We start from the raw sequence: 7,940 nt of genomic DNA, 5'->3' as shown, positions 1-7,940 counted from the left end.
TGGAGCACATTCATGTATTCACGGAGAACTCAGTGCAGTGTCTGGCACTATGCGTTATTACTTCGTGATTACTCTCAACTGCTAAAGACTTAAGATTAGTTAAGTTTTAACAGATGGTTATCCATTGTGGGCCAGGAGTGGGGAAATGCCTTTGTTTGGCGAGAACTTGGAAGGAAGAGAAGTGGGTCTGAGTGGATGGAATTCAAGACCTACTCCCACAAACTGGGTAACTGAAAGCAGAATTAGGACACTGAAGATCAACTTCTACTCCCACAAGATCATTCAGGCAACATTTCTGGACTGCCCACTCTGTACAGGACATGGTGCTAAGCCTTGGGGAGAATTGCCTAAATTAGAAAGCAAGGATATTTAGCTTTCTAGAACTTCTGGTTAAAAACGACAAGCTAGGGAATTCCCTGGTGGTCCAGTGGTTAGGACTCCACGCTTTCACTGCTGTGGGCCTGGGTTTGATCCCCAGTTGGGGAACTAAGGTCCCATAAGTCGCGTGGCACAGCCAAAAAAAAAAAAAAGACAAGCTAGGCACGTGGTCTAGTAGCTTCCTGACTGCCTACAGGACTCACCCATTTACTCAACCAATATTTAAAGGCGCTTGCTGTGATCTATCCACAAGAAGGCATGTTCCTTCCCCCAAGATGCTTATAGTCTCGGAGAGGATACAGAAACCAGATAGAAAATTATACGACTCCCAGGGTGCTTTGGGAACCCAGAAGAGGAGCCCCTCCCCACCAGCAGACCAGGCTGAAGAAGAAGGTCTGGGAAAGCACGTGGAGGAGGTGACATGGGCTGATCAATTTCAGGTCCCCATAGCCTTGCATCCAAAGTCCTTCGGGATCTTTTTCCCACTGACTCTCTCAGCTGTTATCTCCTGGCAAGTCAAGCTCACTTCCACGTACCTATCCACGCTCTCCTGTCTGACTTTGCTCAAGATTGCAGGGTACATGGGAGCAAGGAACGCATTTGTCTTCCTCACCACAGTGTCCCCAGAGACCAGCAGAGACCCTGGCATTTAACTGTGCTCAGTGCTTAAATGCATAAATGTGCTTTCTGCCGGCTCAGAGCCTGTGCATCTTTGAAGATCCAGGTCAGGCCAGTCTTGGCCTTTGTCTAGCCGTCTCGACAGCAGGTAGTGACTGCCACCTACAGGATAGTCCTATATCCTACCTGAGCTCTTCCAGGCTTGGAAGCCCGGTCAGCAGCCCTAGTCAACCAGCCACGAGGTCTGGAATCATTGGTGCTGCCTGCCTCAGACACGGTATACCTGCTTCTGCCTTAGTTTCCCTTTGTGACTAGACCCTCTTCTCTGAATACCAGCCTACTGGTCCGAGACTTTCAACCAGCTCTTCTCAAACCCTTCCCTTTGGGGACTGGATCACGTTCCTTTTATCCTCAGCTGTGATTCTTGCCCTCTTGTGAATGGGCTAATGGCACAGAACCGGAACTGATACAAGCCTGACTTTGTGACCAGTGCCCTGAACCCCAGTGACCTTCTCCACCAGTGCCTGCTGCAACCAAGGCCAAGTTAGCTGGAGCCTTTTAGACACGGTGCACCGGACTGCTCAGCTGCTACCATTTCCCCAGCCCTGTCCTATCTTCTTCCTCCATCCCTCCAGTCTGTTTGCTAACCCTTACCTGGAATTCCTTGCATGCAAGTTGGCCCTAGGTTAGGTAGCTTTTTCCAAACGCAGTCTTCCTCCCTGCTTCGCCCTCTCAGGATGTAATCTCAGTCTCTCTCGCTGAAGTCCCAAACCACTGTGCCTGTCTCACTTGGACACCTTTTTACCTTGCACCACAGTTGTTTGTGTACCTATGTCATCATTTCTACTAGGCAGTAAGCCAGGCACATGTCTTTTTCTTTTGTATGGATATGTCAACTAGACCCTCAATCACTGCTTGCTGAAGAGATGAAGTCATAAGACAACATCAAGCACAAATCAAATGAGATATAATAGTCTCCCCGACCCTTGGGCCTCATTCCATTCAGCCTGTATATCACCCCCCTACATGAACCATTATAAAACACAGCCATTCTCATGCCAAAAGAAACTGTAGCTCCCCATTGGCTATTGCATGAAATCCACATGCCTCATCCTGAATCAAGCTTGCCCCAGCCCCTTTGCTACATGTGGCCTCAATCCGACTTGCCCAACCTCCTGACACTTCAACCCCTCACCCCAGCTATACTTTCTTCAGGACCCATTTGTCCCTCTTTTCTGTGTTAATATCGAAATTTCTTCATCCTGGCACTTTTTTTTTTTCCCTTCGCCTATTCCCATCTTGCCACCTAGTTTAGTTATTGGCCTGGCTGAAACTCAGCGCTAAGATTTTTAGGATGAAAAAAGCCATCATTCAAGTGTTGTGAGCAGATTTTGTCTGGCAAGAGAAGAGTCTTCACAAGTCCTTCAGGGAAAGATTCTTTTCTCCTTGTTTTGGGAAACCACGCAGTTGGACACATGAAAATAAGAATCCACCCAAGGTTCTTGGGGGAGAACCGTGAGGGAACCATGAAGCTGAAGGTAGATGTTTTCAGTCTGAGAAGCCGAGCGGTCTGTTTGGTACACCACGTAGATGTGATGTCTATAGCTGAGTAGGAGTTGGGTAAGGAGGTGGAGAATGTTTCTTGGGTTGCAACAAATTTAACTGATGCTATATCTGAACTTTGGTTTGTTCCTGCAGGATGTGAGATTTCTTTATTGAGAGCTGCTTGCTAATAATAACAACAAACAGTTGCTACACACTTACCATGTGCCAGAACAGAGAGAAACCCTTGCAAGGATTAACTCCTATCATAACAACTTTAGGATTTTTCAGATGAGGAAAAGAAGGCTCAGAAAAGTTAAAGATCATGCCTTACAATTAGAGGCAGAACCAAGATGTCAACACCAGGAGTCTGACTCCACAGCCTATGCTCCTAACCTCTACTCTCAAGAGTCTCTGATTTTTAAAAATCTCATTCTTTAGCAGCCGCATAGCACACAGGGAGATCAGGTCGGTGCTTTGTGTCCACCTAGAGGGGTGGGATAGGGAGGGTGGGAGGGAGACGCAAGAGGGAAGGGATATGGGGATATATGTATACGTATAGCTGATTCACTTTGTTGTACAGCAGAAACTAACACAACATTGTAAAGCAATTATACTCCAATAAAGATGTTAAAAAAAAATCTCATCCTTTAAAAATTTCTTTTTAAAAAGATAATTAGTATAGTATTTAGTATATGTTTATTACTTGGAAATGCAAACTCAAAAACGTTTTACTGGTAGGGATACCCAATCACATTTTGCCACTTTTTCATATGTCATCTTGCATTATTTTGCTTATTGTTTCATATTCACAGGTATTTCTTCCAAGGAATCTGAAGTATCCTTGAAGGTAGGGATTGTGTCTTAAACTTCCACTTTATCTCCCACAGTAGGCCCAAATGTATCCTCCCTAAATACGCATTGAATTGAATTAAACTGGTACTCCAGCGACCTTCTCCCTCTGGAGCAAAGCAAAGCAAGTAAAAATATTGTAGAAATATATAGAAATAAAAAATATATAGAAATACAGTAGATTTCTAGAGCTTCTGGGGAAGGCTGAAGCTGCTTCCAAGCTCTGCAAATAGAACACAGGAACTTAAAAATAATCCTTCTGTACAAACATGAAAAATGTTACTGCAGACTCCCAGAGGTGTATAATGGATCTGAACTTTAAAACAGCAAGATGAAGTAGCGCTTAATTTAGGGAACTCAAGTTGCAAACTGCAGCGATCAGCCCACTCACAGGTGATTATAGTCCATGCTTTGGTTCCCTCTGTCGGTAGAAAGGAAGAGGTTTTGTTTTTGTTTTTTTTTCCTGCAGGAATTCTTGGTTCAGGTTGTGTGATGGCTGCTGTTCATGGCATGCACTGCCTGAGAAAATTCAGCTCTTAGATTTAGGAAACGGGAAGAGAAAACCTACTGGATCTTTCTCCTTAGATGGAAACTAAATACACATTTTTATCCCTTTTACATACTACCACTGCTGCCTCTAAAGCCAGACTCGTTACAAACCACTTATTAATTGTCAGAGAACACACACAGCGTTTGTTCTGCCATGGTTTTCCCAGGCTTCTAATTGTAAGGTGTAAAAAGTACACCTTGATTGCTCACAGAGTTGGCCACACAAGCCTGGTTTTCCCACACTGTCTGCTAACCCCATATCTTGGTAATGTTTTCCATGACATAGACAAGGCGTTTTGATCTCAACTAGTGAAAGGAATCAAATATCTAAAAATTCTTTGTTTGATTTATTAAGTGGAATTAAGGACACACGCATCTTTCCTTAGCATGTGATTTCTTTCTCAATTCCCCCTTCCCAGAACTTTTATATATGAGTCTGAATTGTTACTTAATCATATCAATGACTCATCATTTGAGATTTGGCTCCAATGCCCTCAGGAGAATTCCTTTGTATGGTATTCCAAAGAAGCATTAAGCATCACTCGTCCTCTGTTCAGCCATGTGCAATTCCAAGGACCAGTGAAGACTCTGAGATGCCACTAGTGCCTGGCACATTTCAGAGTTCAAAAAAGATTTGTTTAAACAAATACAATTTGAAGTCATTTTCTATTTTAAGGGTTAATTTTGTATATGTCAGAATTCCTCCTTCCTGCATGTGAGGATATTTGTTCTATTTCATTAATCTTAAAGGGGGCATAACAATGTTTTACATAAAATGCTTACTGTCTAGGAACTTTATGTATTATGGTAGAATGAAAGAGACATGCCTGGCATCAATCAGGGCTCTGCCACTAACTGTTTGGAGAGGCAACGAACGTGGGCCCTTAGCATCCTTGCACATTCTTGCTGAGTGTGCTAAGAATGTAAGATCCTGCTCATTTGGGCCATTCTTCAGGGTTGTGTTTGCAGCGAGCAACCTTGAGGGATGAGGGAATGTCCCTCTGTGGGACAAAGAGCAGGCTTGCTTACTGCTTGCTATAAACTGGTAGGTCCCCCAACCTCAGCATTCCTCTTCTATAATGCCACCCATTTTGTGTGCAAGCATCCATCTGGGCCCACCTGCTTCGTTCCTGTGAGAACTGGGGTTCAGAGAACCGACACGATCATGTTGACACTCTGGCTAATGCTTTTGCTGTGATAGTCTTTCATCTCTGACCCAGGAGTCTTGTGTGTTCTGTCAACATCCATGAAACTGTGACGAGCTGACACGTTAGCCTGCAAGTAGGGTAAAATAGCAGATTCCTCAAAGTTCTTGACACACACCAGGGAGGTGTCCCTACACAAGTTATTCAACCTCTTTTAGCTGCAGTTTCCCTTCCTTATAAAGAGGACGATAGTATCTGGCTCATAGCATTGTTGTGGGGTGAAGTTAAATAAGAATGTACAGATCCCGACTCCACTAGACCCTTCCTGGGAGCTCCCTTCCCTCTTTAGAACACGGACAGAGACTGCTTTGCTTTGATGCCTGATGTAGCTGGGCAGCGTGGAATGGAGTAGACCACAGGGCACAGCAGCAGCTCCGCAATTTCTACGTAGGCGGGGCTCAGAAAACCGCAAGCCGATTGGAGCGGGGACCAACGGTTTTGTATGCAGAGGCGTTTGCAAGGCAGCCACGCGATTTTTACTTAGATCGTCTCTTTCAAGTGGCTTCGGGGTCTTACTGATGCGAATTACAGGGGCACTGAAAAATCCCCCCTCAGACTGACACTCTGATTCGTGGCGACCGCGCCCTTTCGAGCAGCGGGGAGCGCGTCGGGACTCCGGCTGCGCCGCCTCCTTCGGCTGCCGGCTGCCTCCGGAAAACCACGCGGCCACGCTCGGGCGCGCGCCCCTCGACCGCACGCGCCCGCTCACGCATGCTCCCGGCGCTCCCACGCGCGCAGGCCCCCCACCGGCACCGCCCACGCAGCCTCGTGCTCCCGGCGCACGGGCTCCGGTGCTGCGCGGCGCCCGCGGAGGCAGTTGCCGGCGCTGGGATGAGCTCTCGGAGGATGCCGCAGCGCGGGGCGCGTCGCCCCCCTCAGTCCACCAGAGCCCGGATACCTCAGAAATTCGGCTCTGGGTCTGTGGGGAGCGAAATGCAACCCAAACACCGTTTTACCGAACCCCGCGCAAATAAACACGCACAAGCACTCACACAGACGTCGCCGCGACCCGCGCTTGCCGCGGCGGATCCCGGCCGCGGGCGGCCAGGAAAAAGCCCGGGACCCGGGAGGGGCCGCTGCCCACGCCTCAAAGTCCGAGGGGTCGCTGCTCGGGATCAGCCGCTAAAAGGTGCGACGTAAGTGCCCGGCGTTACCGGCCCGGCTTAACGGCGCAACGGCGAGCCTGGGGCCTCCATCGCCGGGGCGGGGCCAGGCCGGGCGGAACCGGCCGCGGGAGAGCGGGTAGGCGGGGGCGATCGGGCAGGAAGGGAGCTGGGGAGGAAGAGTGCGGGCGTGATTTGTTCTGCGCGGCCAGGTACGGCGGTGCCCAGGGCGGGCCGGAGACCGGGCTGCGGCTGTCCTCAGACGCACCAGCCGGCACCCGGCGGACTCGCGCCCGCCCTTCGCTTGCAAGACTCGCCGGTTTCGTTAAGAGGCGGTCTCCGGGTGAGGACGAGCTCTTGCGGCCGGTGTCTGTCAGTGCCCTGGCCTCTGCGATACAGACCGAAAGCTAAGGGGGTGGTGGGAAGGGCGCGGGGCCGTCGCCTCTGGCTTAACAGAGCAGATGCGCAAAGAGTCCAACAGGTGGCTCCGTGGCGCAATGGATAGCGCATTGGACTTCTAGAGGTTGAAGGCATTCAAAGGTTCCGGGTTCGAGTCCCGGCGGAGTCGCAGTTTTTCCCCCCAGTACATAATTTATTTTCTACACCTGTCATTTCTCTCATTTTCCTAAAGGGTTGAACTGGCCTCGCATCCTCTGCCCACTGCCTTCGGCTTCTGCAGCTCTTTCACCTCTAGCCGCTCGCACCTCCAGTCTCTCCTTCCCGCTGCTTCCCTGGCTCAGTGGCTCTGGGCCTGGGCCCTGCCGACTCCGGAGCCGGATCCGGGAACTGGGAAGAGCGGCCTGGGCGGCGGCGAAGTGAAGCCTCGCGGTTTCGGCCTGAGCAGAGTGCGGGGGAGGCCCGGGTCTAGGGTGTTCCGGGAGACCTGCCCCCAGGCCCCGGGGGTACGCCCCCTCGCCAGGAGCGCGAGCTTGGGTGCCAGGGAGGGGTGAGCAAAGGACGAGGAAACGCGCCCACACAGTGAGCTGCCCCTCCAGCCCACAAGGCTTCCGAATTGTCGTGTACTTGAATCCCCAGTGGGATCCTGTCAGAAATGCAGATTTCTGGGCGTCACTCTCATTCAGTCGATCAAGGTGGGGCCCAGGAATCTGACCTTCGAATAAGAACGCCCTCTCCCCTCCTCCACGATTCCGGTGCAAAGAGACCCGAGGTCCACTCTGCTTGTCAGCTGCTCTAGGCAGGGATGACTATCTTGTACTACTTCTCCTGACAGTTCATAGCTTTACACGAGATTAGGGTTCCACCTCGCTAAAGGCGAATGAATGAATGAAATTTTAAAAACTCATTGTAACAAACAATTCATGCAAAAAATACAAAATCCAAAATTGTCAAAAAAGGTACAGGGAAAAGTAAACATCCTTGTTCTTCCTATATCCCAGCCTTTCAATTCTCTCTATAAGCCATCAGTGAAAATGGTTTCTTGGAAGTATTTTCAGATTTATTTTATGCACATGTCAGCATTTCTATATCTATTCTCTTTCTTTATGTTTGTTGATGTTACTGATATAGGTGATATAGCATTACGATTGGTAGTATATTATGCTTGGTAGTTCACTTATTAATACAATAGAGCTGCCTTGTTCCATTGCACATAAGTATCATAATGATTTAATAGTCCCCAATAGTTGGTCATTTAAGTGCCCAGTATTTTCCTGTTACAAACAATGTTTCAGTG

The 7,940-nt window shown here is 48.9% G+C and overlaps 2 long non-coding RNA genes across 2 annotated transcripts in view; one reads left to right on the top strand and one right to left on the bottom strand.

Moving 5' to 3' along the window:
- Positions 1 to 3,540: 3,540 nt before the first annotated feature.
- On the bottom strand, positions 3,541 to 6,373 carry LOC309642059. The gene is made up of 2 exons (XR_014252951.1): positions 6,137 to 6,373; positions 3,541 to 5,214 (listed from the first exon to the last, which is right to left on the bottom strand). It is a non-coding gene; the product is annotated as an uncharacterized lncRNA (long non-coding RNA).
- A 33-nt stretch (positions 6,374 to 6,406) lies between these two features.
- The window catches only part of LOC309642062, a 19,243-nt gene continuing 17,709 nt past the window's right edge, over positions 6,407 to 7,940 (top strand). The window contains exon 1 of the long non-coding RNA XR_014252953.1: positions 6,407 to 6,590. This is a non-coding gene — a long non-coding RNA (uncharacterized lncRNA). The remainder of the gene's footprint in view (positions 6,591 to 7,940) is intronic.

The sequence above is a fragment of the Balaenoptera physalus genome, assembly GCF_965194825.1.
Source record: "Balaenoptera physalus genome assembly, chromosome: 1".
NCBI classification, from domain to species: domain Eukaryota; kingdom Metazoa; phylum Chordata; class Mammalia; order Artiodactyla; family Balaenopteridae; genus Balaenoptera; species Balaenoptera physalus.
This window is presented reverse-complemented; position numbering and strand designations above follow the sequence as displayed.